At 43.3% G+C, this 26699-nt stretch overlaps 1 long non-coding RNA gene across 1 annotated transcript; it reads left to right on the top strand.

Annotated features, from left to right (window-relative positions):
- Nucleotides 1–2571: 2571 nt before the first annotated feature.
- LOC141145992 (uncharacterized) lies at nucleotides 2572–26599 on the top strand. Its single transcript, XR_012244710.1, has 2 exons — nucleotides 2572–2621; nucleotides 26308–26599. It is a non-coding gene; the product is annotated as an uncharacterized lncRNA (long non-coding RNA).
- Nucleotides 26600–26699: the final 100 nt, after the last annotated feature.

Raw genomic sequence — 26699 nt, 5'->3', positions numbered from 1 at the left:
AAGAAACACTGGGGAACACTAGGATTCTTCTCTACTGAGAAACACCGGGGGAGACTAGACTTCTTCTCTACTGAGAAACACTGGGAGACACTAGGAATCCTCTTTACTAAGAAACACTGGGGGACACTAGGATTCTTCTCTACTGAGAAACACTGGGGGGAAACTAGGAATCTTCTCTACTAAGAAACACTGGGATACACCAGGAATCTTCTCTACTAAGAAACACTGGAGGGCACTACGATTCTTCTCTACTAAGAAACTGTCACGGATAGTACTTCCCCTCGGATACTGTCACGGATAGCTCGCCCTTGCGACCACGCGCACCCCGTCCCCTGAAGGTGATAAAGGAACAGGTGGCACGCGGAGGCACGGGCCACCAGCAGGGGTGAGTTCCTTGAAAAGACTGAAGAGCTGTATGGAGGATTAGCTGGGATCCAGGAACTGGCTGAAAGTCCAATGCAAGACAGAGGAAATAGGTACCAGAGCAAGTAAACAAGTCCGTGAAACAGGCCAGAGGTCAAATCCAGGCAAGGCAGGTAAGCAAGTTTGTTAGGCAGGCTGAGGGTCAAACACTGGTAGGCAGATCAAGCAAAGTCTGTTAGGCAGGCCGAGGGTCAAACACTGGTAGGCAGATCAAGCAAAGTCCGTTTAAGCAAGCCGAGGGTCAGATCAAGGAGAGCAGCAGCGTAGTCAGGAACAGTCCGGGTCACAGCAGGTAGTCAGGTATGGCAAACTGGAAACAGGCACAAACAGGAAGCTGACGACAAACCAGCAACCCGTCTGGGCGCCAGAGCTGTCTGAAAATGCCCGCCATAGCGTGCGCCCTGGCGTGCGCCATTACGCACACTGCGTGCACACGCACACGCTGCACCTTCGGGCCACGCACGTGTGTGTGCCAGAGCGCCAATCCGCCGCGCATGCGTGCAGGAGCATGGCGAGCAAGGGTAGAAAAAGTCCTTCTCTGACAGAAACACTGGGGGACACTAGGAATCTTCTCTGTTAGGAAACACTGAGGACACTAGGAAGTCTTGTGCCTTCTATCAGTGTCCGGCCAAGCACTGGTTAAAGCTTGTAGGAGGAGTTTTAATTCTCCTCTGACTGTCCTATGAAGCTGCATGACTCCTGGCCCTCTGTCTGGACAGTGCTGATTGGCCCTGTGCTGATTACATGCACCAGCCCCAAAAGAAAAAATTCTCAAGCAATATACACCAAACTGAGAAAAATTGGTGACTCGCGCTAAACAAATTGGTGGGTGTGTGGCTAAGGAGTGCCACACCTAAAAAATCAAAATACAAATATATATAAATGTGTATAGTGTAGCACACTATATAAAATTGGGGGAATACACAAGCCCCCTTAGTGGATACATATACAATCTGTGCAAATAATATATCACAATTAGTGCAAAAATATTTAGAAATAAGTTTGTGTGTAATAAATACAGAAATAAAGAAATAGATGTGAATTATTAAAGGAATAGTCCATATGGAGAAAACCCCAAAACAGTGATTGACAATCCCGGGTTATTCAATTGTATGGAATCCTAGGTGTGTGGGTCCACCACCAAAAATAAAGAGCCTGGTCGCTTACCAGAACCCCATGACCCCCCGTTACAGAGGGTCTAAATGGGCTGTGAGATCCTGCTAATCCGGAACTCCCAGGAGCGAAGATGGAAACTGGAAAGGACGTCAGGGACTGTGGTGGAGATGGATGGGTCCACAGAAAAGGGCTCAGCCCTCAGCATAGTGTTGTCATCATAGGAAGAAAAAAAGGGAGGGCTCCCATAGTGTAAAAGCAAACGGTATTTATTGAAATAAGAATAGTGAACACTCACATGTAAGTAAGGAAAATCAGCATCATGAGTAGAAGAACAGTCTGTGGCACCGGCCGGATGACCACAGATAGCCCGTCCTGCTGGATGTACAGCGTCAATGGGAGGTGGCGCGATGATACCGCTCAGCCCTACACTGCGTTTCGCAAGAAAATTGCGTCTTCCAGGGGCACTCGTGTTCCAGGGGCACTTGTATTTTGATTTTTTAGGTGTGGCACTCCTTAGCCACACACCCACCAATTTGTTTAGCGCGAGTCACCAATTTTTCCCATTTACGTTGTGTGTTTGTGTCACATTTAGGACATCGCAGCTTTATTTCACTTTATTTTACATGTTTTTGAAGCGCAGTTATTTTTTCCTTTTTTCCGTTTTGTTTAATACACCAAATTGAGCATGTGCAGAATGTCTCCTAGGGCTATGTACTATCAGCAGATGGATTGAGGACTGTAAAAGAAGGGGAGGTTTAGAGAAGACAGGATCAAACAGCCTTTTTACACAATGCTGAGGATTAACCCCTCAGGTTCCACAGTGAGTATAATAAGCATTCTTCACAGCATATACAGACTGATTTTACTGTTGTGGGTTTAGAAACACATTAAATAGTGATGCCGTAATGACCAGAGCCATTTACTGCATACTGTGGAGACGTTGTTAAAGTATTTATACATTTTGGAATCATCCTCTAGTTACCTAACGAAGGCAATAACTGCAAGAATTCATGTTTTCTTTGTGTGTTTGTATTCAGTTCTCCTTTGGCCATAATTCAAAAAGGCAACAAGCAACATGCAAGGTACAGTAAGTGATAGTAAGCAACTAGTAATTATATTCCATTAAGCCTGCTCCAGACTGAGAATGATTAAATGTAATTGCTATAGAAGCCTATCATCATCTTGATTATTTTTAACAATATTAGGACTATCAAAATTGTGGGATGGAAAATTTGGTTGTGAGATGCATGCACCTGAACACATACATTGTCATTATAATTTGTATTCTTTATTTTGTCCTTAAAGCGGTTGTATACCCGCAGAAAAAAAAAACCTGTAAGGCAAAGGCATAATGAACTAGTATGCACTGCATACTAGCTCATTATGAAAAACTTACCTTAGATCGAAGCGTCAGCATCGCATCCCGGTCACTGCCGAGGGAGCTGACATTTTGCCCTCGGCGTGTCTTCCGGGTTCACGGCTCTGGCACTGTGAGTGGCCAGAGCCATGATGACGTAAGCTCTGGCAAGGTCCGTTCCAGCAAGGTCCGGCAGAATCCGCCGGACCTTCAGAGCGCATGCGCCACTGATGTCAGCGGCTTCATGCAAGGTGAATATCTCCTAAACCGTACAGGTTTAGGAGATATTCATTTTACCTACAGGTAAGCCTTATTATAGGCTTACCTGTAGGTACAAATTAGCTAAAGGAGTATACAATCACTTTAATTAGGAGGTTCAGCTTTGGCAGCAAATATTTAGCAATACTGACAAAACTGTTAAAGTCCATATGCATAGGTACCAAACAGACAAAGAGAAGAAAATAAAATTACTCTGGCATTGTGTAGGAGTTGTAAATTTAGTGGGAACACACAATTACCATTATTTAATTATCATGAATGAATTACCATTAATGACATCAATCTTTATTCTCTGAAATAATTGTACCATGTACTTGTATGAAAAAGTATCCTGTTCTCTTTGTATTGCCACCTTTGTGTAAAATCCCTGGTGTTCCTGTCAGTCCCTCCGCTTTTCTATCAAAAACTGACCACACCAGCCATGAGAGCACATCATGGTCAGTTTTCTGGCTGTGCTGGGAACTCAACCCGCTCTCCTCCAATGTTTAGACTTATCCTGACCCCCCCCCTTCCTGACACACACACGCACACACAGCCATTCACTGGAAAGACCAGTGTGCTGCCCTTTCTCCTGCCTAAACTCTTATGCAGCTGAGAGCAGAGGGTATATGATCAGAAAACAGAAAAAAAGGTTTTTATAATGTTTATATATCTATACACAAATGTTCTCCCTTCATTTCTATTTACTGATTGGGTTGTTTTGCAAGGTGATCATTTACATATACTTTAAGAATTCTCCAACAATAGACCAGCAGAAACATGGCTGAGGATAGTGTAAAATGCAATATGATGTCCTGTTAGTGTATATGTAGTGGTCTCCCCGACTTCCAAGGGTCTGATGGTGACCCCCCCAGAGCCAGGGAGAACTGAAATTCCTCCTCAGGGTGCAGGTTACGAGGCATAGTGGGTGTGGTGCAAGGTGAAAAGATTGGGCGCCAGTCACTTTTTGTAAAAATGAACAAAGAGCGTTTTATTTCTCTTAACAGGAACGGTGGGGAGAGAGGGTTTAGGGCACAGGATACCCTTAGGCAAATGCAGTAGCAATTAGGGCAAACTCTGCAACAAAAATAGAACTAGGCAGACAGCAATACAGAATGAGGGCCTTTAACCACTTCAGCCCCGGAGGGATATGCCCCCTTAAAGTGGAGTTCCACCCAAAAATGGAACTTCCACTTTTTGGATTCCCCCCCCCCTCCGGTGTCACATTTGGCACCTTTCAGGGGGAAGGAGGGAGCAGACACCTGTCTAATACAGGTATTTGCTCCCACTTCCTGGCATAGATCACCGCGGTGCTTGCGGTGACCTACGCCACTTCCGGCGCCTACTCTGTCCTCCTCCGCCTCTGTATTCTGTGAGACACAGAATACAGCAGGGACGAGAGAGGACATGCAGCGCCATCACGTATGCGCAGTAGGGAACCAGGAAGTGAAGCCGCATGGCTTCACTTCCTTATTCCCTTACCTAGGATGACGGCGGCAGCAGCCGAGAGCCGAAGGAGTTGGTGGAACGCACGCCGTTCAGCAGCGAACACCGACGATTAAAATATCTGAATGCCTGCTCTGCACATCGGTTCCGTGAGTAGCGCTTATATGCGCAGGTGATCTCACGGTGTTATAGGTTTCACACTATATGTTTTCTCCTTTCTTTTTGGAGGAACGTGAATTTTGTGGTCCCATAAGCCTCCTCATAACGATCACCAGTATCAGCTTACCTTCTTGTCCAGACCTATCATATGGAGGAAAAGCTTGAAGTCAGCTGATTGTTTCTTGTGGAGAAACACCCTGATATAATAGACTCTCTGCCACTAGCTATTTTTGTTTTTTTTGTTTCATTTACAATTTGGCGTTTATATCTCTTTATAGAGATTCACCTACTGTTGTTTGTGGATCACGAATATTAATTTATATGCTTGTTTATATATATATTTTTTTGCACTAGTTTAGCGATATTTTATCGCCCTGTAGTCGCATCGCATCTAAGTGTTTTTTTGTGGTAATTTCACACAGACCACATTTGTTGTATGTTTCAAGTAAAAATACACAGCTAGTGTATTATTGTTTATTAGTCACTTAGCCCTGTAGGGGTTTTTTGTGTAATCTCACATAGCACACATTAATTGTGCATATATTATTTGTTTTTCCTAATTTATTATTTGCATGGTGAGTTGCTAGCGTAGGGTTCTGTTTTACATACCGAAGGACGGATCGGCTTCGCCTGCCGACATCGCAGGCTCCCTGGACAGGTAAGTGTCCATATATTAAAAGTCAGCAGCTGCAGTATTTGTAGCTGCTGGCTTTTAATACTTTTTTTTCAGCGGACCTCCGCTTTAATGACCAGGCCATTTTTTGCGATACGTCACTTTAACTGACAATCGTGCAACGTTGTACCCAAATAAAATTGACATCCTTTTTTTACGTTTTTTTATTTTTTGCGCTATAAACAAAAAAAGACTGACAATTTTGAAAAAAAAAAACATTTTTTTTAACTTTTTGCTATAATAAATATGCCAAAATTGAAAAAAAAACAAACACATTTCTTCATCAGTTTAGGCCAATATATATTCTTCTACATATTTTTGGTAAAAAAATCGCAATAAGCGTATATTGATTGGTTTGCATAAAAGTTATAGAGTCTACAGAAAAGGGGATAGCTTTATGGCATTTTTATGGCATTTTTATTATTTTATTTTTTACCAGTAATGGCAGTGATCTGCTATTTTTAGTGGGACTGCGACATTGCGGCGGGCAGATTGGACACTTTTGACACTTTTTTGGGACCATTGACATTTATACAGCTATTGGTGCTATAAAAATGCACTGATTACCGTTTAAATGTCACTGGCAGGGAAGGGGTTAACACAAGGGGGCGATCAAGGGGTTAAATGTGTTCCCTAGGGAGTGTTTCTAAATGTGGGGGGAGGGCACTGACTGGGGAAGCAGACATATCGCTGTTCGCAATTACTATGAACAGCAGATCTGTCTCTTCTCTCCTGTCGGAACGAGGATTTGTGTGTTTGCATATACAAATCCCTATTCTGGCTCTCATGCCGCAATTGCGGGTGGCCGGGGGCAATCGCGCCCGCAGGCCACATGCATCGGATCCCCCACTGTGCAGCCAGCATGTGCATGTCTTCTATGGCTCTTAAAGGAGCCGCCGTACAGGTACGGCAATTAGCAGGACGGAGCCACATTGCCGCCGTATATCTATAGGAGCTGGTTGGCAAGTGATTAAGCTGAATGCAGCAATCTGTATCTTGTAGCAACTGCTGTCTCCTATGGCAACAAATTCTCTCACAGTATCCTACTGTAGATATTCCAGTTTAACTCACAGTATTCCACTCTAGACTCTTAAAGTGGAGGTCCGCCCACCGCTGTCCTGCTGTCCAGCTGTCCAGCTGTCGGGTGCATGTTGCCTCCATTGCGAGTAAGGGAACCTGGCATTGAAGCATTACGGCTTCACGCCGGGAACCCTAATGCGCATGTGTGAGGCTCCGCTCCTCTCTCCTACTGGCCTAGCGGCCGGGGAAGGAGGAGGTAGGAGGAGGGAGCCCGGGCGGCGACATCAATACCCATGGCTGAGGCTCCCGGAAGTGGGAACAGGATACCTGTGAAAGGCAGTTACCCTGCCCCCCCCTCCCGAAAGGTGCCAAATGTGGCACCGGAGGGGGGGAGGAGTACAACGAGCGGAAGCTCCAATTTTGGGTGGAACTTCACTTTAAGCTCAGCTCGCCATCTTTCACTAGAATTCTTGGACTCTCAGCTACCTGCTGGATTCCCAAGCTTCACCCACAGCTAACTGCTGTACTTTATCTTCGAGCTTTACTTACAGCTACCCGTCGTACTCCTTCAAGCTTTACTCACAGCTACCCGCTGCCTTCCTGGATGAGTCTCTACTGAAGCTTTCCCACTACTTCACTGTCCCTGGCTAATGAAGCGTCTGCTCTGGTACTCCTTCAGAACTTCATCCTCCCTTCCAAACTTGCCTCCGGTAACAGGAGTGGTCATCCCTTTGTAGCAACCGCTTCTCCTTTACCTCTGACAACGAACAGGCTCCCCCCAGGCCGAGCCTCTAAAACATGCGGTTCTGCCTCAGGCTTGGGGCTTAACCTTGGCTGTTCCTTCTTTTGCGGAACCCTGAACTGCTGGATAGGCCTTTAGTGGACCTAGCAGCCAGCATGCCTCCTGGATAGGCCTCAGCCTTCAGGCCTAGCAACCAGGAACTTCTCAACACACACCCACCCAGGCCGCAGCCTCAGGCGGGAAGAACCCCGATCACCTGACTCCTCCCAATTAAATAGTTTATCCCAGCATACACAGCGGTCAGATAAACTCCTGCTGATTGGCTGAGACAACCTAGTTACTCATTACCTGAATTTATGGTAATCCATCATTCTAGTGCCAAAAGCAACAGTGCCACCTATTGACAGGATAGAGAGACTACACCAAACTCAGAATCAGTACAGGAATTAGTGGATCAACTTACCAATTAGCCAGGCTAGTTACCACCTAGCACAAATAGATTTATTAACAGCCCTGTTTAGGACCAAGGTGCTACATATAAATAAAGAACAATTATATTTTTGAAATAGTAGGGGGGATGGAATTTTTAGATTGTAAGCTCTCATTAGCAGGGCCCTCCTAACCCTTTAAAGTGATTGTAAAGTCTCTTTTTTTTTTTCTTTTTTATAAAAATAACAAACATGTTATACTTACCTGCTTTGTTGCAGTGGTGTTCAATATTTGGGGGGGGGGGGGGGCAAACATCCCGGTAAATATTATAGGGGCTGAGGGGGGCTACTACACACAGAAGGCTTTTTATCTTAATGCATTGAATGCATTAAGATAAAAAACCTTCTGACTTTACAACCCCTTCAATATTGGATTGCATTTTAAGCTTAGGGTCTCCCTTTATATTGTCCTGTGCTGCACATACTGTTGGTACTATATAAGTTCTGTATAATAATAATAATAGTAATCAAGTATGCATTTGCAAGTATTGTAGCTCGCGTCTAACAAACCACCTCTTATGTCATTGACAACATCACTGGCACAATAGCCAAGTTTTAAAATACGGAGTCCTTCTTAAAAAGCCAAAACTCCCTGGTGTTAGAGGAAATGGAAAATATCCCATCATTATAGATTTACTAGCTGTAGTATGTGTTTTTCCTTGGCGAGAGCTCACTTCCCCATCAGTGTGTCACCACTTATTACATACCTATTCACAGTGACATTCCTTTGATCTGTTAACAGCTCTGTCCTCTGCAATTTGCGGTTTTCTGTTTACCCAGTATACATGTCCTACTTGGTCCCTCCAGAAAATATTCCTCCCCTTAAGACACACATATTTGTGTTTTATTTTTACCTCCCTCATGATGGTATAGCTTGCCTATTGCCCTTATTATGGCGGCTGGCTAAGGCTCGCATAGTTTGTAAAGGATTGTCATCCAGAATACTTTTTTAGTGCTTGAATATGAACTTGTCTGCCAGTGACTTTTTTTTTAATGATGTGAATGATTATACCACTGATGGCTGCTGTCATTTCCTTCACTATTTTCTATGCAGCTTTATTGTATATTCACCGAAGAGACATTCCTCAACACAATGCCTGTTTACTTAGAAAGGTTCAAAGTTTCTTTAACTTGTCAGAAAGCTGGAAACTGTAAACAACTTCAAAGGCTGTTTATTGTTAAAACCCTCAGTAATGCGCTCAGGGAAAGTATGCGTTAAAACTTACTTCTCCTCATTGGGCTTCAATGTATTTTAACAAAATGTTAACCAATGTCATTTTACAAAGTATTATTATACAAAACAGGCAAGATTAAGATTTAAATATAGTTTTCAACCCTTCAGGCCCATCCCAAAGCAGGTTTACTACTACGGGACGGCACCTGTATTGTCAAACGTATTGTGATGCCTGCCTTTACACGCGCATGAACTTGAATGACATCCCAGTCTTAGGCCTTGTACACACGATCGGATTTTCCGATGGGAAATGTTCGATGTGAGCTTGTTGTCGGAAATTCCGACCGTGTATATGCTCCATCGGACATTTGCTGTCAGAATTTCCGACAACAACAGTTTGAGAGCAGGTTCTCAAATTTTCCGACATAAAACTTTGTTGTCAGAAATTCCGAGCGTGTGTACACAAGTCCGAGGCACAAAATTCCACGCATGCTCAGAATCAAGTACGAGGCGGAAGCGCTCGGTCTGGTAAAACTAGCGTTCGTAATGGAGATAGCACATTCGTCACGCTGCAAATTTTTAAATATTTCAATGCAGCGCATTCTCTTCTTCTTTATAATGCTAGAATAATGAAGTTGCTTTGCTGCTGATATTTACACACACTTCTGATTTCTTTATTATTTCTCGTGATCTCCCGAATAATCTTTTTTATTTTTTTTCACCCGATCTCCAGAATAATGTGTCTAATTTTTTTTAGAGTGATCTACTTTTTTTTTTTTTTTATCAAGATCTCCTGAATTTATTTATTTATCTTTTTTATAGTGATCTCCATAATATTTTTTTCATTTTGTGTGTCAAGTTACCACAACACCATTATTATCTTGGTTTTTTTTAACCTCAAAGAGGTTGGTTGGTGTTGGTGTCCCTTGTTAATTTGACATTGTATTTTTGAAATGTACCTGCCTACTCACAAACAAACTGTCCTTTTTGAACTAAAACATAGCCAAGTATTTGTAAAAAAAAAAATAGTAATTTATTAGGGGTTATATCAAACTAAAGAGGAAGGCAACACTGGATAAACTGTTGAAATTGGCGAAGCCTTTGTACCCCGGGGCAGACATCAATTATTTGACAGGCAAAATTGGTAGCTTGAGGAGTCCATTTAATAGGGAGCACAATACGGTCCAGGACTCCGAGAGATTGGGAGCAGCAGCAGATGACATATGTCCCCAGGCTGTGGTCTTACCACAGCCTGCGTTTTTTGCCAGACCAGACCGAACCCAGGCCATCACTCTCTTGACTTCCTTCCACGCTTCCTTCCAGGCTGTGGCTGTGGTGTTGGAGTTGTGGCAGGAGGTGGAGGAGGAGTATGGTCCAACTCACATAGATGACTTTTGTTGGTGAGTTGGCACCTCACCCCCTTATTTAGGGCCTGAAATATGACCTCCTCACAGATGAAGCATTGGCCCTCCTCCATTTCTTGCAGCTTACTGGCCGTCATACATGCAAAGGCTCCTGGACATTAGGGGTGTTTTTGAGGACCGCAGTAGCCTGCCGTATCAAACCAAGCGCTAACTCCACCACGTTCCTCCCCTTCCTGGGCCTTTTTGTTTGAAGGCAAAGGAGGAACCCGGGATTCGGTCAGGCTACTGGGCATGGCCAACTCCTGGCTGCCACTTTCCACGGCCATCTCCTGGCTGCCACTTTCCACGCCCTCCTCCTGGCTGAGAATTTCCTGTGTATGAAAATAGTTTTAGTTTTTTGGTCATCAATCACACACAATTTAGAGCTCATGACTGTTGCAAATTGAATGTTAACAAATAAAAAAGACTATCATTCTTGTCCCAATCATTTTTGGCTACTACTGTCTATTGATATGTAAACCACTTTGTTAAATCCGAAATTAGTGATCAATAATAACATCTAGTGAACATCATTAAAATTTTGACCAGAAATATGTTGAACAATGCTATATCTGGCTCAAGCTGGGCTCTTCCACATCTTCCTGGGTTGAAGGCCCAGGTTGAACGTCGGAAGCCTCATCTGGGGTGGAAGGAAGTGTGGAAGGAAGGGTTAAAGGGCTGGCCTTGGTTCACTCTGGTCTGACAAAAACCCCAGTCTGTCATAGTACCACAGCCTGGGGACATAAATCATGTAATAAGTCATCTGCTGCTGCTCCTGATCTCATGGAATCCTGGACCTTTTTGCGCTCCCTATTATATGTGCTCCTCAGGCCACCAATGTTGGCCTTCAAATAGGTTATGTCTGCTTTGGGAATCACCGGCTTCATCAATTCCAACAGTTGATCCAGCTCTGCCTTCCACTTTAGTTTGTTGTTATAAAATTAGTGTTTCACTTGCCACAGACATGGCAGCTCTCTGTACTTATCAATGAAGTTGGGGAGGAAGTCATGGTCATTAAATTTATCCATTTTATCTGCAAGACACAACACAAGACAAACCCTAATGTCAGGCTAAACTCTCCTAATCTTGTTCCAATATAGGCCTCAATCTCTAAAAGCAGTATAAGCCACTAACCACTGATGCCCCAAGTTTAAATGGTACCTTAGTTTGCACGATCGGCGCTTACGCTACTCCGTCCTCCGCTCACAGATCGTACGTATGATGCACGCGTGTTACGCTTTATCTACACTGCGCATGCGTGAAACTCTGCCCCTGACCTTCTTTCTAGTATATTCCCCACCCCTTCTCTTTCGGCGCAGTGGGTAGCACATGGCTGAGAGACAACAGGTGTATGATAATCTCATCTACGATAATCTCAGCAAAGCCCGGAGCCACAAACGTCCCAATCCAGGAGGAGAGTTAAGGCATCAAATATGTCCTTTGTAGAGATGGTGGAGATGGTGGACATCTTGAAGACGGCCGACTATGATGGAAAGTATGGACCGTACAGCAACCCAAATGTGAGAAAGGCCAAGATCATGACTAAAGTTGTGATAAGTCTGCAGAAGAATTTTGGGGTATGATGATCCAAGGAGCAATTGAGGAAACGCTGGTAAGACCTCAAATTGAGGGAGCAGGATCAGTACAGAAGGATCAAGAGAGTGCTGCAAAAAAGTAAGTAATTTGTCGTGTGTTCCAATTATTTTACTTGCATGCTGCTCCATGTGCTTTTCTTTATTGTTGTACATTTTAAAATGGCACGGGAACAGTAATCGTCCGTAGTAAACATTGTTCGTTAGATCGTCGTGGTAAACATCATGCGTCCGTAGTAAACATCGTTCGTCCGTAGTAAACATCGTTCGTTCGACTCCTAATACGATGTTTTTGGCAGATGCAGCTTAACCACATTTGTTCATGCCTATTTGTATGAAAAGAAGTTTAGTGCATTGTTGTCTAGATGTGTGTAACTAGAATGAAATGCAAACTTGATTCAGTGTAAGGAGAGGACACTCAGCAGCTGTTTACACATCTGGACACAGGAGCACTAGTATGGGACACCAGAACACCCTTTTTAGGGTGTCCCACGCAGGTGCTACAGTGGATACTAGGGGTCTCTCCATCTGTGAAACTTTAATAACAAAAAAGGTAAGTATTCCAGCTTTAGAAAGGGAAAAAAACATGTCTTCAGCTTGGAACTCTGCCAAAACAGACAATTGTACGATACTTCCAAGCAATGTTTCATATTCCTATTTCTTGCCTCAAATATCTGTGTGCTAAGTATACCTTATTTTTAATTCACATAGGGGAGAAAAGACTTGGAACATCTGAGGACACCAAGAACACCACACCTCTTAAAGAAGAGGAAATCCCCACACACCATGCCAACATCACAATACTATTAAACCCCTTATAATTGTAATAGTATGACCCCGAGTTGGGGGGTGGGATGATGTGGACGTGCTTCCCATCGATTGCCCCTCTACAGTTAGGAAAGTCCCACTGCTGAGCAAACTGGGATGCCACAGTCTGCCATCCCTGTGGCGTTAAAGGAAACTGTGGAGTCAAACAAGAAAAAAAAAAGAGTAGTTTTGCACATAACATTGCAAGCAGATTAGACACAAACATTCTTGGCCAACATAAGTATAACATTTATTGAAATTAGTATTTTAAGACAAAAGTATAAGGTCCACTTAGCAAACATTAAATACACTGAATGTGATGTTAAAGGAGAAAACTTACCTTAATATAGTCCTTCTGAAGGACATGAATGATGGCAGAACAAGTCTCTGGAATAATGATTCCCAGAGCCTGGGGGGAGATGCCTGTCGAGAACTTGATGTTCTGCAGACTTCTCCCCATCGCCAAGTACTGCAAGGTGGCGATGAGCCTTTGCTTGGGAGTGATGGCTTGCCGCATGCAGGTGTCCTGCTTGGTAATATAAGGGGACAGCAAAGCCAACAGACCATTAAAAACATGGGGTCCTTCATCCGGAGATAATTCCTGAAATCATCAGGATTATTCTCCTGGATCTCCCGCAACAAAGGCATGTGCAAGAATTGGTCACGCTGGAGCAACTAATTCTTCGTCCATAAACTCCTTGCCCTGTTCATGGACTGGGCTTGGGTCAAAGAAAGAACTCCAACACCAAGCCCTTGCACAGCACGAACTGTACGACGAGTACGCATCAGCAACATGGCTTGAAAACGGTCGGCTGGTCAGAACAAACTAACAGAACGCACTGAAAATCAGAAAGAACCTGAGAAGAACGATCTGAAAATCAGAAACGAGCGGACAAAAACGCACTGAAAAACAGATACCAACTGACAACACGCACTGAAGAACAGATACGAACCCACAAGCACAAACTGAAGTGCAATAATGAACTGAAAAGCACTAAGCTGAAAAGCGCAAATCGTCTCTCACCAAACTTCTACTAACACGAGATTAGCAGAAGAAGCCCAAAGGGTGGCGCACTTGGTATTGAACTTCCTTTTTCTAGTGCTGTCTTACGTGTTGTACGTCAGCGCGTTCTTGGCGATCGGAATTTCCAACAACATTTGTGTGACCGTGTGTATGCAAGACAAGTTTGAGCCCACATCCGTCGGAAAAAAATCCACGGTTTTGTTTTCGGAATGTCCGATCGTGTGTACAGGGCTTTGGGCCTCGTACACGTGGTATGAAAATCAGAAGGGAAAAGTCTGAAGACGAGCTGTTTGCGGATTTTCAGATCGATAGTACGGTGCATTCGACAGACGATTTGACTTTTACATCAGACAAAAGCTGGATGTGCAAGCTATAAAATTTGTGTCTGATGTGAACTCAATGTCTGATTTTCGGTGGGTCAGTACAAAAATCCCTCACACAAAAGTCAAAAGTACAAACGTGCATGCTCGGAATCAAGGAATGACTGGGAATAGTTTGGTCTTGTAAACTACTGTTCGTAATCTAGAATTAACATTTGTGATGCGGGAATTGATGAAATGTCAAAATTCTCATCTTCTTTAATGGGATAATAATGAAGCTGCTTTGCTGGTGATACTGAAGTAGTAATGTCAAACGTATTTTAAAGGGCATTTGTTTTGTACGATCTGAAAATCACGAATCAACGCTCACCAAACTTCTACTAGCATGAAATTAGCAGAAAGGGCTCAAAGGGTGGCGCTTAAGAAATTAACTTCCTCTTTATACTCTCATAGTACGTCACTATGTTTGCGTTTTTCAAACGACAATTTGCAGATAGTATGCTAGACAAAATCCTGCACCCTTTTGACAAAAATCAGATGCTCAGTCATCCAACAATCAGACCATGTGTACGAGGCTTTAGTCCGTAGGGTTCAATATTGAGTTGGCCCACCCTTTGTAGCAAAACAGCTTCAACTCTTCTTGGAAGGCTGTGCACAAGGTTTAGAAGTGTGTCTATGGCAATGTTTGACCATTCTTCCAGAAGCGCATTTGTGAGGTCAGGCACTAATGTTGGACGAGAAGGCCTGGCGGGGTGGGTGGGGATTATGGTGTGGGGTTGTTTTTTCAGGGGTTGGGCTTGGCCTTAGTTCCAGTGAAGGGATCTCTTAAGGTTTCAGCATACCAAGACATTTTGGTCAATTTCATGCTCCCAACTTTGTGGGAACAGTTTGGGGATGACCCCTTCCTGTTCCAACATGGCTGCGCACCAGTGCACAAAGCAAGGTCCATAAAGACATGGATGAGCAAGTTTGGAGTGGAGGAACTTGACTAGCCTGCATAGAGTCCTGACCTCAATCCGATAGAATACTTTTGGGATGCATTAGAGCGGAAACTTCGAGCCAGGCCTTCTCATCCACATCAGTGCCTGACCTCACAAAGGGGCTTCTCGAAGAATGGTTAAACATTCCCATAGACACACTCCTAAACCTTGTGGACAGCCTTCCCAGAAGAGTTGAAGCTTTTACAGCTGCAAAGGGTGGGCCAACTCAATATTGAACCCTACGGACTAAGACTAGGATGCCATTAAAGTTCATGTGCGTGCAAAGGGAGGTGTCCCAATACTTTGACAATTTAGCGTATATACGTGATCCGGCTCTTCCAGGTAGGATGCGCGCATGCGATCACACACACCGGGAGCCATGGGGCAGGGACTAGGATCCATGTCTTCCCCTAGTAAAAGCACCTCCCACAATTTAGAGAAACACTGGCTAGGCACACATGTAACCCTTTGATCACCCCTGATGTTAACCCCTTCCCAGCCAGTGACAGTGCATAATTTTTAGCACTAATCACTGTAATAATGTCACTGGTCCCCAAAAAGTGTCAAAAGTGTCAGTGTCCAAATTTCCTGCCACAATATTGCAGTCCCGCTATAAGTCACCATTACTTGTAATAAATAAATAAATAAAAATATCCCATAGTTTGTAGACACTATAACCTTTGTGCAAACCAATCAATATTCGCTTATTGGGATTTTTTTCTACCAAAAATATGAAGCAGAATTCATATTGGCCTAAACTGATGTAGAAATTACATTTTTAAAATTGTTTTATTGGATGTGATTTATAGCAGAAATTAAAAAATACAGTTTTTTTTCAAAATTGTTGTTTTTTTTTTGTTTATAGCGCAAAAAATACAAAATGCAGAGGTGATCAAATACCAAAAAAAGAAAGCTCTATTTGTGGGGGGAAAAAAGTGCAGGATGGGGTAAATCTTCCAGAGGTTAAGTGGTTAAAGTGTTTGTGTGTTCTAAATGGTTCTTTTATAGATGGGTAGAATATGGAGGAGTTAGAACTTCTGTTGGTTTTACATTAAAACTACTCCTGTGATTATTATGTATTAATCCAGTTGACTAGTGTCAATCATACCATATGGACCATACCATACCAAAAGTAAACAATCTACAGTATTCAGAATTAAGCAGTTAAAAAAGAAGCAAGTCAATTACTATCAGTATTGGTGGAGACAATACAACACGGCTCAAGAGATAAAAAAGTCCAAAACATAATAAACAATATTGCTACAGCTTTACTATTAAAATAACAGAGCCACATTCTGAAAAATGTTGAGAAATAAAGGAATGAGAAAAGCTACCTACTGCTGCCTTCTGTATCTGCCCACCCTACACCACCGGAGAAATAAAGTAGAATTCCAGGCTAATCCTAACTAGACCTTAACCAATTGGGCTCCAGGAGGGTTTTATCCACTTCATGACTAGGCCATTTTTTGCTATTTGGCACTGTGTTACTTTATCTAGTATTTGCGCGGTCATGCAACGCTGTACCCAAACAAAACTTGTTTAATTTTTTTTCTCAAATAGAGCTTTCATTTGGGGGGTATTTGATCACCACCGGGTTTATTATTTTTTGCAATATAAATGAAAAAAGACTGAAAATGTTGAAAAAAAAAAAACAATATTTTTTTTTTGCTATAAAACATGCAATAAAAAAATGTAAAAATCTAACTTCTTCAAAATGTATTCGGCTACACATTTTTGATTAAAATAAAATTCCAGGAAGTGTATTTTGATTGGTTTATAGCACCTACAAAGTATGGTATATATACTGGAATTTTTATTTTTATATATTTTTTGTACTACTAATGGTGATGATAAGCGACATAATGGGACTAAGATCGGGCAATCTGACACTAACTGGCGCTGGGGGGAACTGACTAACTGAAACTGACATCACCAGTGACATTAATACAGTGATCAGTGCTAATACTATACACTGTCACTGTACTAATGACACTGTCAGAGAAGGGGTTAACATCTGGGCAATCAAGGGGTTAACCACTTCAGCCCCGGAAGGTTTTACCCCCTTCCTGACCAGAGCACTTTTTACAATTCGGCACTGCGTCGCTTTAACTGCTAATTGCGCGGTCATGCAATGCTGTACCCAAACGAAATTTGCGTCCTTTTCTTCCTACAAATAGAGCTTTCTTTTGATGGTATTTGATCACCTCTGCCGTTTTTATTTTTTGCGCTATAAACGGAAAAAGACCGAAAATTTTGAAAAAAATGATATTTTCTACTTTTTGTTATAAAAAAAATCCAATAAATTCAATTTTAGTCATACATTTAGGCCAAAATGTATTCGGCCACATGTCTTTGGTAAAAAAAATGTCAATAAGCGTATATTTATTGGTTTGCGCAAAAGTTATAGCGTCTACAAACTAGGGTACATTTTCTGGAATTTACACAGCTTTTAATTTATGACTGCCTATGTCATTTCTTGAGGTGCTAAAATGGCAGGGCAGTACAAAACCCCCCCAAATGACCCCATTTTGGAAAGTAGACACCCCAAGGAAATTGCTGAGAGGCATGTTGAGCCCATTGAATATTTATTTTTTTTGTCCCAAGTGATTGAATAATGACAAAAAAAAAAAAATTACAAAAAGTTGTCACTAAATGATATATTGCTCACACAGGCCATGGGCATATGTGGAATTGCACCCCAAAATACATTCAGCTGCTTCTCCTGAGTACGGGGATACCACATGTGTGGGACTTTTTGGGAACCTAGCCGCGTACGGGGCCCCAAAAACCAAGCACCGCCTTCAGGATTTCTAAGGGCATAAATTTTTGATTTCACTCCTCGCTGCCTATCACAGTTTTGAAGGCCATAAAATGCCATGATGGCACAAACCCCCCCCAAATGACCCCATTTTGGAAAGTAGACACCCCAAGCTATTTGGTAAGAGGCATGGTGAGTATTTTGCAGCTCGTATTTGTTTTTGAAAATGAAGAAAGACCAGAAAAAATTTTTTTTTTTTTCTTTTTTCAATTTTCAAAACTTTGTGACAAAAAGTGAGGTCTGCAAAATACTCACTATACCTCTCAGCAAATAGCTTTGGGTGTCTACTTTCCAAAATGGGGTAATTTGGGGGGGGTTTGTGCCACCTGGGCATTCCATGGCCTCCGAAACTGTGATAGGCAGTGAAGAGTGAATTCAAAAATTTACGCCCTTAGAAAGCCTGAAGGCGGTGCTTGGTTTTCGGGGTCCCGTCGGTTAGGCTCCCAAAAAGTCTCACACATGTGGTATCCCCGTACTCAGGAGAAGCAGCAGAATGTATTTTGGGGTGTAATTTCACATATTCCCATGGCATGTTTGAGCAATATATCATTTAGTGACAACTTTAAGCAAAAAAAAAAAAAAAAATTTGTCTCTTTCCTGCAACTTGTGTCACAATATAAAATATTCCATGGACTCGACATGCCTCTCAGCAAATAGCTTGGGGTGTCTACTTTCCAAAATGGGGTCATTTGGGGGGGTTTTGAACTGTCTTGGCATTTTATGCACAACATTTAGAAGCTTATGTCACACATCACCCACTCTTCTAACCACTTGAAGACAAAGCCCTTTATGACACTTTTTGATTACATAAAAAAATTATTTTTTTTTGCAAGAAAATTACTTTGAACCCCCAAACATTATATATTTTTTTTAAAGCAAATGCCCTACAGATTAAAATGGTGGGTGTTTCATTTTTTTTTTTCACACAGTATTTGCGCAGCGATTTTTCAAACGCATTTTTTGTGGAAAAAACACACTTTTTTAAATTTTAATGCACTAAAACACACTATATTGCCCAAATGTTTGATGAAATAAAAAAGATGATCTTAGGCCGAGTACATGGATACCAAACATGACATGCTTTAAAATTGCGCACAAACGTGCAGTGGCAACAAAATTAATAGATTTTTAAAAGCCTTTAAAAGCCTTTACAGGTTACCACTTTAGATTTACAGAGGAGGTCTACTGCTAAAATTACTGCCCTCGATCTGACGTTCGCGGTGACACCTCACATGCATGGTGCAATTGCTGTTTACATTTGACGCCAGACCGACGCTTGCGTTCGCCTTAGCGCGAGAGCAGGGGGGACAGGGGTGCTTTTTTTTTTTTTTTTTCTTTATTATTTTTTTGCTTTTTTATCTTATTTTTAAACTGTTCCTTTCATTTTTTTTTTTTTTTAATCATTTTTATTGTTATCTCAGAAAATGTAAATATCCCCTATGATAGCAATAGGTAGTGACAGGTACTCTTTTTTGAAAAAATTGGGGTCTATTAGACCCTAGATCTCTCCTCTGCCCTCAAAGCATCTGACCACACCAAGATCAGTGTGAAAAAATGCTTCCCCAATTTCCCAATGGCGCTGTTTACATCCGGCGAAATCTAAGTCATAAAATGCTTGTAGCTTCCGGTTTCTTAGGCCATAGAGAGGTTTGGAGCCACTCTGGTCTCTGATCAGCTCTATGGTCAGCTGGCTGAATCACCGGCTGCATTCTCAGGTTCCCTGTTGAGACAGGAGAGCCAGAGAAAAACACAGAAGACGGTGGGGGGGGGGGCATTCCCTCCCACTGCTTGTAAAAGCAGTCTAGAGGCTAATTAGCCGCTAGGATTGCTTTTACATGAAAGCCGACCACTGGCTGAAAAGAATGATACCAAGATGATACCTAAACCTGCAGGCATTATTCTGGTATAACCACTCAAAGTCGTGAATGGCGTACCTGAAGACAAAAAAATGGTTAACAATAAAGCACAGTGAACAGTAAAGTATAAAAAATTGCATACCTGAAAAGCAAACATGATAAAACATAATAACAATAAAACATTGCAGAATAGAATACAGTAAAAAAGAGCAGAACAATAGAGAGAGAGAATAGAGAGAGAGAGAACAATAAAACGACAACTATTTATTTTTTTTTATTTTTGTTTGTGTTTTTTTTTTTTTTTTTACATTTTTTTTGTAACTGTAACTTTTATAACTGTAACCGGTTCCAAGTTCGGGTCTCTCAAAATGCGATGGCATCTTGGGAGACCCTGTGAAAGTGTGTCCTAGTCTGTGCAATGCTGTACCCTACGCTAATACTCAACTAGTGCATGGTAGCGTTCAAAACTTCCCAGATAGCAAGCAATTCACTAATTCACCAATGCAAAGACCAGGATTGTCAGGACAGAAGGGACAATAATAGTGGGTGTCACGTCTATATCCGCGCTTGCTGCAGACACGACATCTTTTTTGGGGGGGTTCGTTGGGTAGGGGTACTCGGGAGGACATAAAGAAAAATACCTCTCATGCAGCCGACTGCATTTGGTTGGGGATGTGAATGGGGGAAGTACGGGCGCTGCAGAAGTGGTGGGTTCCCAATTAGGATTGGCGAATGCAGCAGGAAGGGCACTATGGGCACGACGGGCCTGTGTTTGTCTTCTTGGTGGCAGCGGGACACTACTTGTGCTTGCCACCTCACCAGCTTGAACTGCACTTATGGGACTCGCCACGTCACCAAGTGTTACTGCAGTGCTGGTTTGACTACGACCGGGGTGTACTAGGCCACTGGCGCTTGCCAGTTCACCAAAACGCTACAAAAAAAAACTGTTAGCGATCGCAGGGATCAGGCCTGACTCTGCGAACGCTGCAGTTATGCGTTTAGTGTTTTGTAAGTGACAGTGATTGATCGATACTGCACTTGGGTGGGCTGGGCTGGGCCGGGCGGAGGGGCAAAATGCAGGTGCTAGCAGGTATCTGGGCTGATCCCGCTAACATTGCGTTTTTGGGAATCCTAAACTGCTGGGGACGCTAGTATAGATCTGATCGGATCAGATATTGATGCGTTCAGATACTATACCACTAAGGGAGGTGTACGGTGCGTGGGTGTTAGCGCTACTGGCACTAACCTGACGCTGCCTGGGGCTGGTGCTTGCCATTTCACCAAAACGCTACAAAAAAAAACTGTTAGCGATCGCAGGGATCAGGCCTGACTCTGCGAACGCTGCAGTTATGCGTTTAGTGTTTTGTAAGTGACAGTGATCGATCGATACTGCACTTGGGTGGGCTGGGCCGAGCCGGGCGGAGGGGCAAAATGCAGGTGCTAGCGGGTATCTGGGCTGATCCCGCTAACACTGCGTTTTTGGGAACCCTAAACTGCTGGGGACACTAGTATAGATCTGATCGGATCAGATATTGATCCGTTCAGATACTATACCACTAAGGGAGGCGTATGCTGCGTGCGTGGGTGTTAGCGCTACTGGCGCTAATCTGACGCTGCTTGGGGCGACGCATATCACCGCCGGGCGATCGGGGGGGCTAAACCTTTATTCGGTAATAAACGGCGGGTGCCCTGACACTATAAAAAATAAACAAACTAACCAGCGTCACCCGTAACGGTTATACAGTGATCAGTGGTGAAAGGGTTAACTAGGGTGCAATCAAGGGGTTAAAACCTTTATTAGATAGTATATGGGGGTCCCTGTCGCTATAAAACGCTTACGGCGAACCTAAATATTTACGTCCCTAACTAGCGTCACTAGTGACACTAATACAGCGATCAGAAAAATGATCGCTTAGCGACACTGGTGACAGGGGGTGATCAAGGGGTTAAAACTTTATTAGGGGGGGTTAGGGGGGTACCCTAGACCTACAGGGGGCTAATACTAACTGCCCTACCACTTCTAACTGTCACAAACTGACACCAATCAGTAATCAGGAAAAAAAAAAAAAACAGCTTGGTGTCAGTTTGTGACAGGGGGAGGGGGGTGATTGGGGGGGGATCGGGGGGCGATCGGGGGGGATCGGGGGTGTTTAGTGTGCCTGGCATGTTCTACTGTGTGTGTTTGTGTTTTACACTTACTTGGATGTCTTCTCTCCTCGGCGTCGGAACGGAAACTGCCGAGCCGAGGAGAGATGACATCACATCCTCTGCCTGTGTGTACTATACACAGGCAGGGGATGTTTCTCATTGGCTGGGAGCGATCGCGAGGGGGGGGGGCACGATCGGATGGCCTCCCCCTCATCTCTGATCGCTGCCAGACAAATGCCGACCGCTGCTGGCACCGGGGGGGGTCCGATCGGACCCCCCGCCCGCGGGAAGGCAATCACGTACCAGGTACGTGATTTTGCCTGCCCGTGCCGCTCTGTTCACGTATATATGCGTGAGGCGGTCGGCAAGTGGTTAAATATGTGCCTAACTGTGTAATATGTGTAAAGTGTGCTGCTTTTTATTAAAGATCTCTCAGCTGCTTTGTAGGGATCAGAAACTGACAGATCGTTCCCTCTGTACAGAGCTCTGTGTTGTTTACCAACACAGGGCTCTGGGCTGTGATTGCACACAGCCGATCACCAGGTTCCGGATGTGAATCATTGGGCAGGACTTTCTGACAGGCTTCTGCTGTGTACAATCACAGCGGGAGTTGGGCGTGGAGGGGGGAAAATGCATGAACCCGGAACCCAGATAGCAAGGTTAACTTGCCACAAATTTGCGGCAGTGTTGAATTGTAAGTCTTGCTAAAGGGTTTGTAAAGGTATGTCGATACTTACCTACTCTGTGCAATGGAATCGCACCTCCTCTTTTCAGGTCCCCCGCCAGCGCTCCTGGCCCCTCCTCTCTGCCCAGTGCCCCCATGGATGCACTCGTGCGTGATTGCACCCGAGTCCCTTTGCTGCGTCCATTGACACAGACAGAGGGACTTGGCCCCGCCCCCCGCTCCGTCGTCACTGGCTTTGGTTGACAGCCAGCCAGAAGCCAGCAAGACCTGGAAGTGAGGGAAGAAACGATCTGCCGACGTGCATGGCACAGGTCTCAGGTAAGTGAAGGGGGGCTGAGGGGGCGATTCTGACATCTAAACATTTTTTACCTTCATGCAAGGAATGCATGAAGGTAACAAATGTTTAGACTTTACAACCCCTTGCTGCACATTTTCACTGGCAAGTTATACACTTGCAGAGTATCTGAAACACAAAATCTAGTTGACGCTTTTCCAATTTGTTGCAAATTTGCGTGGTGAATCTCTGGCAAGAGCAAAGTTGCAGTGTTGAGTCTACAGCAAGAGCTCTGCAAATCTACAGCATGAAAATTCAGCCACAGTGACCCCTGTGGTGGGATGACTATTGCACAAAATAACTAAACCAGAACTTGCAGCAGATTTGCAGAATGTTTGCAAAGAAAGTTGATATGGAATCATGCAATGCGGACTTGATGCAATTATGCAACAAACTTGTGAAGCCTGGTAAGTCTAGCAATAGCTTAGCAAGTCGTTTTCAAACTTGCAGCTCAATTGCTTGCTATCTGGGAAGTAGTCAGTGATGTATGGGTACGTTGCTTTGCCTACAGCAGCCGTTCGCCCACAGTACATTGTGGGCGGGTGGTCGCTAAGTAAGATGCTTCCTCTCTCCTCCCTCCTTACACCTATGCTGACTAACGTGGGTAATAACGATGTATATACTTATATCATATACCCTATACTATTTTTAAGGCATGCGCTGGTCAGTTCACGTGATCCCCTGTGTCAACCAGGGGCGGCCTCAGGGTTGGGGATAGAGTAGTCGACCACGGCTGGAAATGTCTGGGAGCGGTGACAGCACCCTAATGTTCCTATGGTCCATCTGTTGTAAGCGTTTCCTCTTCTCTGCTGCTTACTTACACAAGAAAGATGGATCACGTGACAGGACCGCAGCAGGCTGAAAATAGGTAAGTATATATTTCCTACACAGATTAGTCAGCATAGGTGTTGGGGAGGGTGGTGAGCATTTTAAGACTAGTTAGACTTAGATTGAAATTCTAGTTTAATCTTCTTACTGAAATTCTGGCAAACACAGATTGGCACTGCAGAGAAACCATGACACACAGAGAAGATCATGGATCTTCTAAGCTTGTTTTCCGTATTGTTGACATGTGCAGTTCGTTACGTTCTGAATTAATATTCAGACAAATTTTTCATATTCCGGAGATTTTAATATATCCAAATACCCGAATTACAGTATAAACAAAGTTTACCGAATGCTCCGAATAACTAAACAAAATTCGTCCAAATTTCGGAAAATCTAATTGAAATTCGAATTGAACTTTACATGGAATTCCATACGAATTTGAACTGTAAACCTATTTCTAAAATCAAAGACTGTGTGTGTTGTTTGTGTACCATTTTGAAATATTGTTGTTCTTGTTAAGCCAAAGGTGATTTAAAGAGTCATTGTAATCATTTGATGAAGATTTTTCTTTTGTTTGTTCACTTTGCCGCATGCGAATTGAAAAAAAAATTAACATTTTGGTTTCAACCGATTCGAAATTTATCGATTTAAACTATTTGAATTTTAAAAAATCGGTACATTTGAAGAAAATTCTAAAAATTCTGAATACGAATTGAACAAATCAACCGAATTTAACGAAACTAAATAACTAGATTAACTAATCTAAATGAAACGAAACAAAACAGATTTTTTTTGGCATGCACATGTCTACCGTATTGCATGTTTGTGTATGACAGCCAAGCTGTGTCCCATAGCTCCCAACTGTCCCTGATTTTGAGGGACTGTCCCGGATTTGGAACAAACTCCCTTCTTTGTCCCTCTTTCCTCCTTATTTGTCCCTCATTTGGTCTATATAATTGTGCTAAACCTTTCATCCAATTTCTACATTTCTGCATTTGTAAATTTCAAAAGCCAGTATAAAGGAATATGAAAAGTATAAGGAATAGTAGTGGTTAAAAAAAAAACCCACTTTAGGTTTGCCTAATACATTTTTTTGTATAATTGCGTGGTGCAGCGGCAGTAACACACACTTGTTCCAAAGGCAGTTGAAAAACTTTAAGTTAAATTACAGCAGTAGACAACAAGGAAGGAGGGACCACCTAGTAAACACTCATGTATGACAACAGCATGTTACAGAGCAGGTCTCAGCCGAACTGACAGCATCTGTCCCGAGGGGCGGAATGCAGCCTGGCTGGTCCAAGCCCAACTGGGGAGGTTTCCATGAGAGTGGTGAATCCCTAAGCTTTCCCTTCTCATTGTTAAGCTTCCTCTGCCGCTAATACTGTCCCTGACAGATGGGTGACCTATCCCTACACTAACCATGCAATAGAATGCGCGCCCAAGATGGTCACCAGAGTCAAATGGGCTGTCATAATCCAATCGCTGCCCCAGTGACCCAGGAAACCATAGAGGAGCCCTGTTCCTCTCCCTCTGCAATGCTGCTGTGGTTGATCGCCACCTGCAGTGGAGAAAGTGGAGTGCACCTGCCTATAGGGTGCATATGCTAGTATGCCAGTGCGAGGGCCGTGTTTGCCAGAGCAGGGATGCACAGGTTTTCCGTGCATCCCTGTGCAGGCAGTCTCATTCATGTCAATTGGGAAGCAGTGTCTGTCGGACACAGCTGCTGTTCCTAATTTGACTTGCACGACCGTCAAACTGAAAGAAACAGCCGTGTTGGTGCAGCCACTGCTTCCCAACTGACATAAAACACCTTGACCATAAAACAGAACACCTGTGCATCCCTGTGCTGGCAAACATGACCCTTGCAGAGGCGTACACTGTAATATGCCCATAGGCTGTAGTATGCCCATGCGAACAAGGCCTTAACTGTTGTTTTAGATTAATAACAGGTGTTTTAAAACTGACAAACACTTGCAGCTGTCTGTTATATGTGACGACGACAGTGATTTTGGCACAATTTTATTTTGACTACAGCCAGTATCAGAGCAACTTGGGTGCAGGCTCCTTAACCATACCTACCCATTGCCCTATCCCAGTCACAAAACCTAGATTTGTGACAAATAAGCACACATACACACAAACATCCTACAAGCAATGGCTGAAGAATTGTTTGTACTATTCGCTCAATCTGCTACTGATTTACTCATAACTAAAGCCTGTGCAGCCTGTACATAATTTAATTATGGATCAACAATCAGTTCCTCCAGTACATTTAGTACTGCAATAACTGTCTGTGTCCATATGGCACCACAGAGTATGTTTTGGAGGAAATGGAAGAATCCCTTAAGGCCCCCATATTCCTGGTCACTATGGTTGATTTGCTTTTCCAATACAGGACAAGTTGTTAATGCAATAAACTGAAATTAGTTCATTACAAAATGCAACCATTCCTCTTATACCCAAACAAGCACTCAGCAAGTGACGTTGGAATAGTGTCAGAATCCCTGATTTCAAGACTTTTCTAGTAGTGGACTTTGGAAGTATGAGGTGTGCCCTAGTAAATGTAATCTATACATGTCAGGGCTGGGCTCAGCCCTTCCTTCTCTGAGCTGGCCGCTCAGCTGTCGGCTAATTGCCTGTTCCTATCTCTCCATAGTTCCTCAGCTGTTGATGATCCTGCTCGTCAGTCCTGCCTACTTGAGCCATCCAGTCCAGAGGAGCTCTGCCTTCGCCTTGGTCAACATCATAGAAACTATCTCCTGCGATCCTGTTCAAGACTTGCTTTGCTAACATCCCTTCTGGCTCCAGATCCTGCTTGCTGTTCCATTACGTTGATCCCTGACTTCAGGCTTTGGCTGACTATCCGTTCCGGTTACTGCACTTTGGCTATGTTTTGACTACGTTTGTTATTTTTACTTTTATTATTAAACAAGTGTGATTTAACTGTACTTTTGTCTCAGCCTGATTTCATGGTTTCTGACAATACATTCCTATGGCATACTCCTTACGCCCTGGCCTTTTTTCCTCTGCTGCAGCTGCTCTGCCACT

The sequence above is a fragment of the Aquarana catesbeiana genome, linkage group LG05 (assembly GCF_042186555.1).
Source record: "Aquarana catesbeiana isolate 2022-GZ linkage group LG05, ASM4218655v1, whole genome shotgun sequence".
Taxonomy (NCBI): domain Eukaryota; kingdom Metazoa; phylum Chordata; class Amphibia; order Anura; family Ranidae; genus Aquarana; species Aquarana catesbeiana.
This window is presented reverse-complemented; position numbering and strand designations above follow the sequence as displayed.